This window comes from Cnephaeus nilssonii (assembly GCF_951640355.1).
Source record: "Cnephaeus nilssonii genome assembly, chromosome: 14".
Taxonomy (NCBI): domain Eukaryota; kingdom Metazoa; phylum Chordata; class Mammalia; order Chiroptera; family Vespertilionidae; genus Cnephaeus; species Cnephaeus nilssonii.
In genome coordinates, this window is record NC_137085.1 from 64,202,673 (window position 1) to 64,220,454 (window position 17,782).

A 17,782-nucleotide genomic window follows, 5' to 3' on the forward strand; every position below is an offset into this window, starting at 1 on the left:
TCCTTGGGCAGGAGTTCTGACACTCATAATATGCATAAACACTCAGTCTTCCATAGCCATAGGTTCTGCATTCTTGGATTCAACCAACCTTGGATAGAAAATATTCAAGGAAGAAAAGTTACATTTTTGCTGATGTGCTATGCAGTTAGGCCTATGATGACTGTGTCTGTACTGAACATGTACAGACTTTTCTTGTCATTATTACCTAAGCAATACAGTATCACAATTGTTTATATTTCAGTCCTATTGCATTAAGTACTAGAGGCCCAGTGCACGAAATTCGTGCACGGGTAGGGTCCCTAGGCCTGGCCGGCGATCAGAGCTGATCTGTGGAGCGACTGGCGGGGCAATTGCCCCCCCCCCCCCCCCCCCCCCCGCTGGCACCCGCCTTGGCTGGCCTGGGGCCTGCGGGCTGGGGGCAGCTCCTGCGTTGAGCGTCTGCCCCCTGGTGGTCAGTGTGCATCATAGCGACTGGTCATTCCACCAGTCATTCTGCCATTCCGTTGATTTTCATATTAGGCTTTTATTATATAGGATTATAAACAATCTAGAGATTATTTAAAGTACATGGGAGGATGTGCATAGGCTATATGCAAATACCATGGTATTTTATATAAGGGACTTGAGCACCCTTAGATTTTGGTACCCACTGGGAGGGGATTCCTGGAACAATCCCCCATGGATACCGAGGGATGATTGTACTCAAATCATTTAACTGAATATGCTATAAAAGGGAAAAAAAAAACAACTAAGGAAATTCAATGATTGCAATTATAGCCAAAGAGTTATTGTCTCTAATATTCTTAGCAGGGAAATGAAGATCAAGTAAATGACATTTAGTGTGGTGGTGGTTAGTAAACCATATTTAAAGAAAGTGACTTAAAATGATTTACTGAGGACCCACCATTAATTTGCAACGTATTATCATGAATGAGTCATTTAAATTGTTGCTTCCACATGGCACTATCTTGCCCTTGTCAGTGCTGATTTTGTTTGTTGTCATGTTAGTCACTTGTTCAGTTATTTTTGGCTTGCTTGTATTTTCTAATAATCCTTAACAGCTAAATACTTTTGTTGGATTATATATGCATGAATGCATCAAAGGGTTGGACAGAGAATTTTTGTTTTTGCTAATTAGTATAAAACTTCCTTCAGTTTTCCTCAGAAGATCAGTTTATATTTATTTTTGCATTTCAGTTTATTCATTCCATAGAATCAATCTCCATTTTGTAGACTATCTATAATAAAAACATCAGATAATTCTAGCTCTTGAATTCATTCATTCATTCACTCATTCATTCATTTATTCACTTAGTCAAAAATGTATTTGAGCATCTAATTTGTGCCAGTTATACTGTTTAGTGCTGGGACATATAATGGTGTTGAAACTAAATTCATTTACTTTATGTTCTCATATAGCCTAGTGTTATAAATACATATCAGGATTTCAGCATAGTTTGTCATGTCTGATGACAAATGCACATTTTTTGAGAAATAATTACTTAGTGCCTGTGGCCATGATAATTCCTTTTAAGTTGGTCGTAGAATAGGCATTACTACAAACCTGGTTTCAAATTGGTAGAAAGTAAAGCCTCTATTATGCAAGAGTAAGCATGCAAAAAAACTACTGAAGTAAAAAACAAGTAATCAACACCAATTTTCTGACTAGAGGTGGCATAGATATGTATTCCAAGGTATCCGAAAAGAAGAAGGTTATGCTAAGCAAGTAGTGACTCCTTAGGTTTTCTTTGAATAATTCTTTTATTTTTCAATTATAGTTGGAATACAATATTATGTTAGTTTCAGGTGCATATATGGTGATTTGTCATTTATGTAACTTATGAAGTGATCATCCTGAAAAGTCTAGGACCCATCTGACACCATACATTGTTATTATAATATTTTGACTATATTCCCTATACTATACATTCCTATGACTATTTTATAACTACCAATTTGTGTTTCTTAATCCCTTCTCCATTTCCAGCCATATCCTGAAATCCCCTCCCATTGGGCAACCATCAAAATGATCTCTGTATCTATGAGTTTATTTATGTATTTTTTATTTATTTTGTTTGTTTTTTAGATTCCAAATATAAGTGATATACTATGGTTTTTGTCTTTCTCTGCCTGACTTATTTCACTCAGCATAATACCCTCTACAGTATAATGATAGGACTTTTTTTTATGGCTGGGTCACATTCCACTGTATGTGTGTGTGTGTGTGTGTGTGTGTGTGTGTGTCAGTGTGTCAGTGTGTGTATCACTTTTTCTTTATCCATTCATCTATTGATGGGCACTTAGGTTGCTCCCATATCTTGGTTATTGTACATAATGCTGCAATAGTGTTTTGGGTTTCTTCAAATAAATACTCCGAAGTGAATTTCTGGATCTTTTTGTTATTATTTCATTACAGCCTTTGTTTTAATCTATTTTGTCTGTTATCCCCCAGCTTTTTGTTTCCATATTTATGAAATACTAAAGGCCTGATGCACAAAATTCATGCGAGGGGCTCGGCCCTTGTAGCCACGGTGGCTGCCTCAACCCTCATAGCCCCGGCTTTGTCCGGAAGGTCATTCTGTCCAATTAGCATATTACGCTTTTTCCATCCCTTTCCTTTAGTCTCTGTGTGTATTTTGATCTAAAGTGAGTCTCTTGTAGATAACATACATAAGAGTTTCGATTTCTTACCTATTCAGGCACTCTATGTAATTTGATTGGAGCAATGAATCCATTTACATTTAAAATAATTGTGGATAGATATGTAGTTATTGCCATTTTATTATTCACACTTTTGACCTTTTAACATTTTTTTTTGTAATATTGGTTTGGTGGTAGTGAACTCCTTTACCTTCTTTTTATCTTGGGAGATCTTCATCTGTCCTTTAATTCTCAATGATAGCTTTGCTGGTAGAGTAATATTGGTTATAGATCCTTGCTTTTCATTACTTTGAGTATTTCCTGCTATTCCCTCTGGCCTGCAAAGCTTCTGTTGAGAAATCAACTGACAGTCTTGAGACTCCTTAGACTTTGCATTTGTACTTTCAATTGTATATGGCATGATTGAATACTCTGTCCTTCTTGATAAACTTCCCGTGGCTTTCCCCTTACCACATTCTTGAATTTTCTCTGGCTACTTTTCCTTGGTACTTTTGAGCATCCTCTTCCTTTGTTGGCCTTATTTCTATATTACATCCTTTACACATTTGAACTGAGCAATATTATTTATTCCCATGTCTTCAGTTACTGTTTGTGGGTTAATGCTTCCCAAACCTATCTCTTCAGCTTGCTGTCTCTCCTGAACTTCAGTCTACACCCCACATCCCACTGCTTATTTGATATCTAATTTGGATATCTGCTTCGTCACTGAAAAGTCAACATATCCAAAATATTTTCTCCAGCTGCTTTCTCGCTTTATGCTTTTATCTAAACCACCAACCACACTGATATCCAAAACATCACCAAGTACCTTCTGTGCTATTTCTCTAACTTTGCTCAATTTCGATCACTTTTTTTTTTTTTGCTTCTTCCTATTCATTAGTCTAAGCCATACCCTTCATCATCACTGCCTGTTACTTGATTAGCTTCCTAACTGGTTGTATTCCATAGGGTAGCCTTGATTGTCCAACTTATTCTCAACCTGAAAGGCTGAGTGAATTTACTGAAAGACAAATCTGATTTTTCTCCCTTCACAGGTGGATCTTTTTGGTGCTCTTATTAACATGAAATCCAAACTTCTAGCATGATTCACAACTTAAAATCTGTCCCTTCAAGTTTGCATCTCTCTTCACCCGCCACAATGAACTTTGCCATGAACTATTTGGCAGTTGACTAAATGTATTATGTTACTTTGCCTTCAAAACTTTGCATTCACCTTTCCTGGAGCATTTGTTGTTTATTTTTCACCTAAATAACTCTTACATGCACCTCAAGTCTCATTTTAGATGTTAAAAGTCCAGAAACTCTTCAGTGACCTGCCATCCTCATGAATTTGGTTTTATGTATTCTTGCACCAATCCTGCATAGCATTCTTTATTTGTCACACTATGCTGTAGTTTCCACACCTGTCCCTATTCCTTAGGGAAAGTATTATCCAAGAAAACAAGGTCTAGGCCCACATTGTTTAATATTTTATCTCCTGCACAGAACATGGCATATGATCAATACTCATTTAGTACTTGTTTAATGAAAGAATGAAAATGAAAGCATATATTAAGTCAAACATAGAGTACCTCATATAATCATGCTAGTAGCATTGAGATATTTCTCTGCCCATATTTTTTAATTCAACAGATATTTATTTCACACCAATTAGATACCAGGAACTCTTATAGGTAGTTGGGGATATATCAGTGAACATAAAGTTTATATTATAGCCCATGTGTCAATGTTATAATAGTACATTCTCCTTAATTTACTATAGGCTCATCATAAAGTAATATAGGAGGAAATACTATTATATTCTTAATAAAGACTGAATAAAAAATGTTCTTATAAAGTATATAATACCAAAATCCTAATGTCATTATTTAGCTTTTCCATTTTCTAAACTCAGAAGAATTACCTCTGTCAGAGTACTGGATTGTTATTATCTGGAATCCAAGAATTAAAGCCAACATTTTTTAAGATTATTGACACTATTAGATGTCCCCATTCCCCCCCTCTTTGCCCATCTCCACCCAGCCCCCACATGCCCTCTCCTGGCCTTCACCACACTGTCATCTGTGTCCCTGGGCTATGCATATATGTTCTTTGGCAAACTTTTTCATCTTCTCTTATCCAGACCTCCCACCACTCTCCCTCTGACCTCTTTCTATCTGTTCCATGTATCCATTCTTCTGGTTCTATTTTATTCATCAATTTATTTTGTTCATTATATTTTACTTATGAGTGAGATCAGGTGATACTTGTCTTTCTCTGAATGACTATTTCACTTATCATAATAATCTCTAGGTCTATCCATGCTGTAGTGAAGGGTGAGTTCCTTCTTTTTTACAGCCGTGTAGTATTCCATTGTGTAAATGTACCACAGCTTTTTATGCTCAATAATATTAAATTCTTCATAAATAGTCAAATGTTTGTTGAATTAATTTTAAAAATACAGAACTCATAGATCACATTGCTGATTTCTGCCCCTTAAACAAGCCATCAATCAATATCTATCTTGTTCATGCTTAATAAGTCCATGATTTCCAAGTGAAGATAGTAGAAGGTATGGCACAATCTCTTATGTCTATTCCCCCCCCCCAATTAATTACTACTATAGTCAGTGTTTTTTTTCCTGAGGGTGATTTGTTATATTATATAAATGTTAACCTGGACTGCCATTTTGTTCCTTTAATTCTAGATGAAATATGGTTCTCAGATCTCCCAGAGAAGGAGAAGAGAAGGCAAATAAATATAAGAAACACAGAAAGTGAACTGGAGGCAGTAGGGGAGAGTTGATGTACAATGATATCCTTTGTTTCCTTGTGGTTCCTGACCTTCTCTAACACATAAGCCAGGTCTTTCGGCAGTGACTCTGTGCTCCTGCCAAAATTTAAATCCTTCACATGTCCTAGGCTAAAAGTTTGCAAAGTGGTTCATAGACTGTTTATGGCACGGGCTAGGTATCTGTTATATATATATTTTAATTTATTTTTATTGCTGAAAATATTACAGATGTCCCCTTTCTTTCCCATTGACCCCCTCTACCGCACACCTGTCCCTCCCAGGCCCTCACAACACTGTTGTCTGTATCTACTTTTTAAAAGTTCCATGAAGAGCTCCGACTTGCAGCCACCTTTGGGCACTATTGACTGTACGGACTCTTCCCTGCATACTGCAGACTAAGTTTCTGGGCACCAACAGCATATTTCTGAGAATTTGCAGCACAAGTTACTTAGTTTGCAAAGTTTATCAATTGTTGAAAGTTTATGCATCTATCAATTTATAGAAGAGAGAATTATATCTCTATCAATCTATATAGAAAATTTAACTAAATGAAGCAACCATAATGAGAAATGTTCTTTAGGGTTGTAATATTTTAGTTCTCTAGTGTTGCATATATCTACTTGTCTCATTTTCTATTGTACAATAACTGCATTCACATCAGGGGTTATACATTTGTTATATTATTCCTTTGTATTTTCATATGTAGCAGAATGCACAGTACATACTAGGTTCCCAATTCTGATATGAATGGATTGATCATTTTTCTTGTGGTTTTATCCTACGTTATACAAAGATTTTAACCTATGTTATGCTATTTGAACCTTCAAGCAATCCTAGGAAGTACATAGTAAGGGGTTTTTCTGGATTAATTGCTCACTCTACTAAACTTTCACAGTGTTCTTTTTTTTTTTTGAAGTTATTTATGTGCATGGTCATACTCTCACTATATTTAAAAATCTCAGGGGCAGAAGTACATTTTTGTACCCCCAAAGCATAATGCCTTAATAGGAGAGACTCAATTGAATTGATCAGTATTAAAAAAACACACGCAGAAGTGTTTTTGGTGCCAGTCCATTGCATTGGATTATAATTGCTTGTCTCCTGTAGACCCACCTTTAGAATAATTTTTTGTACCCATTACATGCCCTTCTTTGATATTCATGATTGGACAGCGTTAGTCCTTGGATGGATCACTGAATGCTATAATCATAACTTGGCAATGCATTTTGCACTCCGTTCTTCATTATGCTTTGATATTGGAAGGACAGTTTCTTTTAAGTCTGAATGAATTATAGCCAGTGGCTCTCTTTTTGCCAAGTCCCACCAACACTCAATTACCCAGGAACTGATTCTGTAGTTTTCTTGTTATACAGGCCATTATCTCTTCCCTTCTTACTTCTTGATGTCTACCTTTGTACCATATCACTGCTCATTAGAGTGTCTGGAGGAAAAATAAGTACTTTGAAAAGGCAACAAAGGTGAAATTCAGGTTGGTCATTTTGCACTTGTTAGTGGCCTTGATAAAAGATTTTATGGAACATATAATTAGTGGAAACTAGTGGAATATAGTCTGGACTGTGCTCTCTATATGTGGGTTTTACTATTTGTTGTTCCTTCTATTATCAGTTATCTGAGAAGGTTTAGAGTTTGCTCAAAGAAAAAGTTGTCCCAGGAAACAAAATCTGTCTTCCGTTTTTCTCTCATAAAATAATTGTAAAACATATAGATGTGCTCTCTTTAATATTAGGTATAGCTGAGTTTATGCTATTTGATAAGTTAAAAAAGGCTGTGTTGTGGGGGTGGAGGGTTGTGGTGAACTAAGTAGAGTTCCCATTTTTGGAAATTTTATCTAATGATCTATCTTTTGCTTTAAAGAATTTTGATCTGTGGAGTCCCTATTATAACTTTATGTTTATATCCTGCTATAATTAACATGAATAGAATATGTTGTGAATTTTGATTTTGTATATACATAAAGAGTATGCTAAAATAATATAAAAAACATCCATGTTCCTCTGTTTCTGTGTTCTGTGCTCTTTCTCATATTCTGATGTTAAGTGATCAGTGAGGTGGTAACTTTCTATGTGCAGTGAAAATGGGAGTCGGACACTGATGGGAGGTGTAATTTATGATTCATGGGATAATTTAAGAAGAAATAGTGCAGAAAGGATTGCCTACATTTTTTTTTCTGTGTAAATCATGTGGGAAACAAAAAGATGGGCACATTTTTTTCCTTCTTGTTAGATCCTAACTCACAAAATTAGTTATATTGTGAAAAAGATTTTCTTTGAATTGTTCTTTTCATGTTTAAGTTTATTTTTTAAATAATTATATAATATGACATTACATTCTTATTTAAGAAGTTGGGAAATTATCAGAGAATGTTCTAGAAGGCCATCCAACTCATTTCTCTAGAAGGGCCACTGGAATTTTACAAGGCCCATGCTTCTCTTTGAGGTGCCATATATATTTTTGTTTTCCCAGATATGGAATTGAGAATAGAAACTTCTCAAATTATTTTTAGCAATATTTTGGTAATTTATGCTGCTTAAGTAAAAAGTGGTTTTACTCCTCTTTTCCTTTTCTTTCAAATATATAAAACAAGTTTTTCAAAAGCCCAAGAGGCTTTTGTTCTTTTATTCTGTTTTAGACTCTGTTATAATTTGCTATTTGAAATGCTTGTCCTCTTTAAAAATATAATGCATTGCTATTTCTCTTAAAAGTATACTGGTATTCCAATTATTCTGGGATAATCTGGGTTTGGTCAACCTAGCTCTAAAATAATAGACATAAAGATTAGAACTTATACAGATGGGTAAGTCATAAACCAAGTGTCAAGGAAATAAAACTCTTCACTTTTCATATGTACTAAGTACTCAGAGGGTACTTGATGATCTCCTTCAACTTATTCCTTCTTCCATGACTGGGACTATTAGGTGAAATTCTCAAATTGGCAATCTGTTACACTGACCCAAGGATGATATTGCACATCTTTACCTCCTCACTGTACTCTGATTCCACTCCCCTTTTTCCTATCCCATCCATGTACAACAAACGTGCCTTCAGTACATAATTCAAATGGGATTCCTCCCCTTAACACCTATAAAGCAATTCCACTCTGTTTGATATACTCTTAACTAATTCAACCTCAATTTCTTTCCCTTTCTGCTTTAAAAATTCTCTTTGTCTTAAAACTTTGTCATTTTATTATGTGTCTTGGTGTGGGCCTCTGGGTTCATCTTGATTGGGACTCTGTGCTTGGATAACTTTTCCTTTTACCAGGTTAGGGAAGCTTTCAGACATTTTTTTCTCTTCAAACAGGTTTGCTATCCCTTGCTCACTGTTTCCTTTTTCTGTTACCCTATGATGCAGATGCTGTTACACGTAATTTTGTCCCACAGGCCTCTTAGACTTTTCTCTTTTAAAAAAAATTGTCTTTCCTTTTTGATGCTCTGTTTGGGTGCTTACTGTTATATTGTCCTTTAAATCGCTTCATTGATCCTCTGCTTCATCTAACCTGTTGTTAATTCCTTCTAGTGTATTCTTCATTTGAGATATTGTATTCTGGTTCTTTTTTATGATTTCCATGTCCTATTTAATGCTTAATATCTCTTTGTTTAAGTTCCCACTGATAACATCCATTCTTCCCCTAAGAACCTTGAGCATCCTTATAACCATTGTTTTAAACTTTGCATCTTAGTATCTTGATTGCTCCCATTTCATTTTATTCTTTTTCTGGGTATTTCTCTTGTTCGTTCATTTGGAAAATATTTCTTTGTCTCCCCATTTTGTCTGTATATTAGGTAGATCTGCTATAACTTTTAAACTTATTATGATGGCTTTATGATGTAGGCATCTTATTGGTTTCAGTAGCACAATCTTTCAGATCACATGAGCTCGGTGCACCAGGAATGTTTCTCGTCAGTTATGTTCACCCTCCTGTTGTAATTGAATGTGGAATGCTGTTTTGCATGGAGTTAACCCTTCAGACTAGCTGCAGGTTCAGGTTGAGTGCATCTAGCCATCCCCTCTGCAGGAGCAAGCTCAGCAGAGCGGAGCCACTGAGGTTTGGGAGGGTAGATCAAAATAGTCTCCTATTGGGGGTGGTGCTGGCTGAGCCCATAGGAGGGGGCCAAGCACTTTGTCCTGGTCCCAGACAATAGTCTCCAAGGAAGACAGAGTCTGTCTCAGCTTTGAGTAGGAACACTCTTCCTCCCAAACTGAGCTCAGCACTGGGAGGGGGCACCAGGACTTGTTAGAGCAGGTCTAAACAGTTTTCCATTAGATGTGGTGCTGGCAAGCCTGTGGGAGGGATTGGGCATTTTTTCCCTTTCCTGGGATAGTGCAGGCTGAGGTCTTAGGGGAGATAGGAGTAGCCCCTCCACAATGTAGCTACACAACCCAGAACCTGCCTGTCTGATTCCTGGAATAAAGCCTCACTGGGAGATGTGCTTCCAAAGTCCGAGCTCTGTGCAATCCTATATCTCAACTCAACAGGGTGGGGCCACAGAGTGGCAGGGCAGGTCAAGTGATTCTACAGGTGTGTGTGTGTGTGTGTGTGTGTGTGTGTGTGTGTGTGGTGGTGGGAGGTGGGGGGGTTACTAGCTGTGCATTGGAGGTGGGGAAGAATGGTTCCCTTTCCAAAGCTACACAGTTCAATCACTGTCTGAATCTCTGCCAAGAGCTTCTCCAGAAAAAGAGCATCCTGCTGGGTATAGCCAGCCAACCCTTCTGCAGGACTTGAACATGGCAGAGTGGCATTGCCAGTACTTGGAGGACTGAACAGTGAACTTCCCAGGCTGGTGCTGTAACAATAAGAGTGCTTGACCCTGGGAAGGTAGCATCTGTGACTCTAGCAGACTCTCTTCTCTTCACCATCAGATGTTATGTGGGCTCTTCTTTGGTCTCTGTTGCTCTGAGTTGGGGATCCCTGCATGGGGTTGAGACCCCACACTCCTGGTGGTAGGGAATTTTGCAGCCAAGATATCCCTCCAGTTTCTCAACTACCACATGTGGGTGTGGGGGGGGGGGTCAGCCTTTTCCATGTCTCTACCTTTCTTACCAGTCTCTATGTGGCTTCTTCTGTAAATCCTCAGTTATAATATTTCAGTTTAGCTAGCCTTCAGTTGGTTATTCAAGTTGATTGCACTATAATTTAGCTATATATCTAGTTTCGCTCCAAGAGCAGGTGAGTGTAGCTTCCACCTACTCTGCAGCCATCTTGAAATCCCTGTTTTCTCTTTTTTCAAAGCACCTGATAATGTCTTCTATAAACTTGTTATGATGGCTTTATGATATAAGTGTATTGTTGGGCTCAGTAGCACAGTCTTCTAGATCATCTGAGGTCGGTGCTCCAGAAATCTACTAGTTTTGATTTTTGTGAAGAAAAGTTTTCTTAATCATCAAATTGCTGATTTCACATGTGTTTTAAAGGAGAATGTTTTCCCTTACTAATAAAATAAAAATATAGTTTACAAATTGGTTATATTTTTTACTAAATAATTAAAATCATAGTGAAAAATGGACCTTGAAAGAACTGACTCCATCCTGTCCCCTTGCCCTCTATCTGAACCATAGGCACTCCATTTTATTCCCATAAGTTTTGTAAGAATTGCCTTTTAGGGTTTCCCTATGAGCACAGATGGTTCCTTGTCCTATTAATTCCAGGATGTAACTAAACCAGATAAGTGGCTATGCTATTTCTAGCTTCTGTAAACGCACTTGCTTCAATAATGGGAAAATAAGTCGCTTTTAGAAAAACGGGGGGAGGTGGGGCGGGGCTGGAAATCTGAGTCTGTGACAGAAATCTGGTGTACATTCTTATCGGTCTATGGTCTTGTCACTACTCCCTCTTAATCGTCCATCTTGCAGGACCTGTTTACTTAAGCACTGTTCCCATTTTGGAAAGGCCATAAACATAAAACCCCCAGAAGGAGTTGTCCGGGCTGGCGCCAGGCCAGGCCAGGCCAGGCCTTGAGATATGGTCTCACTGCACCGATCCCAGAGTTTTTTTTTTTTTTTTTCTTTTCTCTTTTTGCCTTTATAAGCTTACCCTTAACTTCATTTCGGGGCCGCGAGGTTTGGAGAGGCGTTAGCCCTTCGCAGTCATAGGCTTTTGAAATAAAGGCTCCAAAATTTGACCTTCTGACTGTGGCGTCTTCTCTTGGACTCACTGAATTTCAATATAACAATAGCAATCTCACTTTTCTCCCACAGTTTTTGTTTGGGGAGAGAGATGAGCTGGATCTCACATAAACTGGTAGTTTTTGTTAAGAGTGTGATAATTATTTTGAGAGTAATAAAAAACACAAAGAATGCCATTTAACAACAAGGGTCTGATTCATTCATTAAAATTAAGGAAACACCAAACAGCTTTCTTAGATGCAGTGAGGAGACTGGACTAGAGTGAGAGTGCAGTAATATGATGATGGGGACCAAAAACATGAGTACTTTAGTAATCCAGGAGAAAGTTTTAGGTTGATGTTCATTGAGATAAGTGAAAACAGATTCTAGAGATGTGTACGTGATAAAAGGAGCAGTGTGAGGCAATTAAATATGGGGGTCGAGTAAGAGTGTTAAAGGTAGGAATGCTACTGTAGTTCTGGCTTGAAAACATAGTTATTAGAATTAGATAAGGACCACAATTGCAGGGGCTATCATTGTCCTTAAAACCATGGCTCAGATTTTGGCCAGGTTGAATCAGGTTTGCCTTTGAGAGTTTAGGGGTGGAGTTGCCAAATAGGCAATCAGATATACTCACCAGAGATTGATCCATATAGTAGAGAAAAAAATGAAAACAGATTGAATTCATGAGACTATAGATGACCATTGAAATCAGGGCCAGTGGAGGTTATTTAATCTTTAGAAATAAACAACTGTGTTATGTTTTTGTACCTTCATTTTTATTTTATACACCATAAAATTATTGAGCTACAATAACAAATACATTTCTTGTTATTAGTAACTGACCTATGAAAATTTGTATCCGGCTAAATGGTAATTACCTCCTAATATACACTAACATTTTTCTAATGTGATGATTTTAATGTTTGATTTTAATACTTGTTATTAGTGCATTCAGCAGAGATGATTGCCATTTCCAGGAGATAAGTTTTCATAAACCCAAACACCTTTGCTCTGTTCTAACGTAATTCCTCCAGTTGTATAATAGCTATGATGCTCTCTTGCCTACTCAAGGTCGTTGTTATAAATCTACTCCTCTCTGTTGCCTACATCATCATCTTTTCTCTCTCTATTGGATTAGCATATATGTGTGGTTTTACACTGGATCAATTTGGCTAAGAGTTTCACAGAAACCTCTTCTTTGTATGGCTCCAGATAAGAGCTAAAAGGAAATTTTGCATGAGATTTGGAAGGTTGAAGTGCAGCAGTAGACATCATTCTCTGGATATTATTGGGTTTAGATGTAATGTGAGACAGGTGCATTAGTAGCGGTAGGTTCTAGATTTCCTTTGCTCTCTTTTGTGGTGTGAAACAGATGCAGAGGTTCTGGAAGATTCCACGTCCTCCCTCTCCCCTTCTTTAGTCTTCTTCCTACTGACCAACAGTAACTTCAGGCACAACACCAGATGCAGAAGCTGTATGTTTCATTGTCCTCTCCATTAGCATTTTGTTATGGTGCCACTCTGACACCTGGCCATGCCTACCTTTTCAGATTTACTTTTAACCCTTGATTACCCAACCCCCTAAGTGCTTCAGGAAGTCTGGTTAGTAATTTAGTTACTTTTATCTGGCCTTCCAACTCTGCCTCTTTGCTTTTGGACACTTAAGTTCTCAGCTTCTCTCAGAAATGTGTAAATTTGTACTAGGGTTCTTCAGAGAAACAGAACCAATACAATAGGATATATATGATATACTATATGTAGGATGGATAGAATATAGAACAGAGAATATGAATATAGAATATGATCTATGATCTATGATATATAATGTACAATATACAATATATTATATAATATAATATACAACATATAACATATAATATATAATAAAATAGTATTTTTATTCTATTGGTTCTGTTTTTTGGGAGAACCCTGACACACATACATAGATATATAGGAATACATACATATAAATGGTAGGAATTGGCTCACATGATTATGGAGGCTGAGTAGTTCCATGACTTGCCATCTGCAAATTGGGGAATCAGGAAAGTAAGTGGTTTAATTGAGTCTGAGTTCAAAGGTCTGAAAAACCAGGAGCAGTGATGTCTGAGAGCAGAAGATGGATGTCCCAGGTCAGCAGTGCGCATGTTCACTCTTCCTGCACCTTTTTCTTCTATTTAATCCCTCCACAGATTTGATGATGGCCACCTCCACTGTAACGAATATCTTCTTTACTTAGTCTACTGAATCAATTGCTAATCTCTTCTGGACACAATTTCACAGACACCCCAAAGTAATTTTTCTGGGTATCTGGTTATTCATTAGCCTAGTCAAGTTGGCAAATAAAATAACTGTCACAAAAGTCCTGTTCCTAAACTACCTATTCTAATATACTCTTAGTGGTTTTGCTTCCCTGGTTGAATCTTAACTGATGCAGCATATAATTATTTTACTCTGATATTAAGATGGATAAAACCCTATTCTATCAGCTACCACCATATTTCATTGCTATTCTTTGGATCAAAATTTCTAGAAAGAATCATCTATATTTGCTTTTTCCAAATCATTTATTCTACCTTAGCTCACTTTGATTAAACTTTCATCTCTATCACACCCCCAAAATAACTGAATCAAGGCAAAAATGACATCCACATTTCTAAATCAGATGTTTACTTTTCAGTTCTTGTGTTACTGGAACTATCAGCAGAATTTTCTTCCTTGGCACACTTTCTTCACTTGTCTTCTAGGATACCGCATCGTTTTTCCCCTCCTATTTTACTGATTGCTACTTCTCAGTCTCCTTTGCTTGTTTCTTCTCTTCCCTTCACCCTTTTCATATTGAGTTCAATCCTTGATCCTCTTCCCTTCTCTATGGACAATTACTCCCTTAGTTATCTAATCTTGTTTCATTATTATGTACTTACTGATATGCCTCAATTTGTATATCTGACAGAATATTTCAGAATCCAGACTATTATATCTAACTAGAAGCTCGATGCATGAAGATTTGTGCTAGAATGGGCTTTCCTTTCCCTGGCTGCTGGCACCGCCTTTCCACTCCGGCCCAGCCCCTTTCCGCTCAGGCCCTGGAGCCGCCTCTTTCTGCTCTGGCCCCGCCTTCCCACGCTGCCCAGCGGCCCTGAGAGACTGGGGGTGGGGCAGAATGCCTGTGTCGTCGCCATGGTGACGACCAAGCATCCCACCCCCATCACTCAGTGCCTGTGTATTCAAATTAACTGCCATCTTTGTTTGGTTAATTTGCATATCACTCCTGATTGGCTGGTGGAGTAGCGGAGGTATGGTCAATTTACATGTTTGTCTATTATTAGGTAAGATTGCATATTGAACATCTCTACTGGGATATTTAAAAATCCTTTTAAAATCAGTATATCCAAAATTTCTATTATAACCTCTGTTCCCCAGTTCCTCTCTATGTGCAGCTTTCTCCATTTCATGTGATGGCAGCTCTGTCCTTCTAGTCAATTCAGTCTGAAAACTAATCACTCTACATGATCTCTTTCTCTTACATTCCAAATTACCAGCAAATTGTGTTGACTCAGCCTTCAACATATATCTAGAACCCACATACGGACTTCATAGCTACTTCGATGACTGATCCATCTTCCATTTACCTAAGGTTACTGCCATAGACTTCTAACAGTTGTCCAAATTTGTCTCCCTGTTATTATAAACACAACAGCCACCAGAGCCTTTAAAAACATGTTATGGCATATTCATTCCCTTTCTCAAAATTCTGCAGTTGATCTCTATTTTCATTCAAAATAGAGTTGAAATTCTTACAATGGCCCACAAGATTCTTAATATTGTAAGGCTCTCTTTGCCTTCATCTCCTACTCCCCTTCTGTCCTTCAGCCATACTTGTTCCTTGTTGTTCCTCAGTCATGGCACCTTATGGCTTTTGATTCACTGATATTCATTTCCCACTGCCCTCTATATCAACTTGGTTAATTCTGTCACCTTTTTCAAATATACATATATGCAAATCCAAATTTCAAAATAAAACATATTCTGACAAACCTATCTAATATTGCAACCTACCTCCACCTTCACCTTGACACTCTAACCCCCCTCACTACTCGTTCTTTTTATGTAGTATTTATCAGTGCTAATACGAGATATAATTTGCTTACTTGTTACACTTGTTTATTTTATGCCTATTCCAGCTAAACATTAAGTTCTGTTGGGGCAGTCTTCATCTATTTTGGTCATTGACATATGCCATGTGTTTAGGATGGTGCTTGGCTCATAGTAGGCACTCAACAAAAATGTGCCAGGAGATTTTTATAGCAGCCTATGATACTAGCTAGAATATTATTTTCCTAGTGTGTAAGAGATATAATACAGTATCTTTTTTCAGGGTCTTATGCTTTATGAGCCATAAAGTTGTCTTCTATATAATTTAAGAATGCTTTGATACTGCTTATTTGTCACTATTATTTATCCTTATCCCAGAAAAATTATGTGAGAGTTGGAAATCCCCTTTGAATATGAAACAGAGCAATTTAGAGTGTACAAATTGTTGACTTACAGTTTTTCATTGTCACTCACCTTTCATACTAATAGTCTGTTGCAAATAGCCATCATAATTTTTCTTTAGTTTATATTTCCTGCATTTTTAAGCTAGTGTATTTTACCATTCCACTCTTCGTTGTCAAATTGTATCTCTCTGGCATTGTAAATACTTTTGAAGTATGACTCACTCTCTTGCTATTCTCTTGGTTGACATTCCAGTAATAGAATGTGCCCTTTAGATTCTGGTTATGCCCAATAGGTTGTGACCTCCTCTTTGTGTAAGTAAGCACTTTAAATGTTCTCAACTGTATGCCATATGCCATACATTTGTGCTTTGTTACTTCAGGCAATGCATATCGTTTGTCTCTCAGTGCAGGGAAAAATTATGATCTGTGCTATTTTAGATCTAGAAAATACATAGTTGTATGTTTGAGTTAAATGTCTATAACCTATTTTACCTGAAGCAAAACCAATTAGGCTATTTTAATATTTATAGATTATTTGATGTTAAGAGAAGAGCAATGTAAATGAGTGAATTTTAATCATTCAAACTAAAATGACAAGCTGGGAATATTTGGAATATTTCTTAAATGTGCTTTATATGACAAATATTTCCTACATGATAATAGTTATAAAAATGGAGGTAGAAACTATAACAAAAGACCAATCTCTGGAGAAGTGAAAAAATACTCTAATAGTATTAGACATACAATGTAAGAATTTTACATTGGACTATTTGTATAGTTTCACATTTTTAATGGGCCACTTTACCCCCTAGACTTAACAGTGGCTGATATTTCTCATGTTGCAGTGCCAAGTTGCTCTCAGTTCCTCCAGTATACCCGGCAGCTTCATGCCAGACATTGTTCTCACCACCTGAAATGTTCTGACTCTGACAACAATTGTCCTACACTGTTTTGTGTTTGTTTTTTTGTGGGTTTTTTTTGCACCTATTTCTCTTTTTAAACTTTGCTCAAATCTTGACTCTCTTTCCTTGAACCTACCTGGAACCTACCACTTTTTCCTTTGAAAATCTAGCATAATGAATTATATCATAAGGCCCATGTAAGAGCATGCAGCTTACTTATTTATGTACAGATCATTTTCTCCTACTAGAATAAGTCTTTTAAAGGAAATGATAATACCTTATATGTGCTAATATGTCCAGAACATAGCATACTGAGGACATGTGGTAGTTATGTAATAATATTTTCAAGTGACTGAAGTAATGGCTTAAATGGGGGAAACTCTGAAATAATGAAAATATAAAAAATAAGTTGAACAATTCTGGTTTGCATAGAGTAGGCTAGATGTAATTGATAATATTATCTCTGATTTTCATTAAAGCATATAAATAAGCAAAATGAGAGTAGGCAATTTAAAGTAAATCCAGCGATCTATTTACAAAGAAAATAGGGAAACCATACTGTTTCATCACTATGCTCTGAAGTATGAGAAAACTCAAGATATAGAGAAACTGTAACCTAATAAAATACAAACCTTTAATTCATTGGAAGTTAGCTTTGGTTAGAAGCAAGGTTTCTAGTCCCTTATCATCAGCAACTCATCTTTTTCTAGTCTATTCAGAGCCTAACCTTCCAGAACAAAAACTACAGAGAAAGGGATAGGTGTAAGCCTGTTGCACACTTGGGTGCTTAATCACTTTATCAGAAACAGGGATGGGCCAGAAG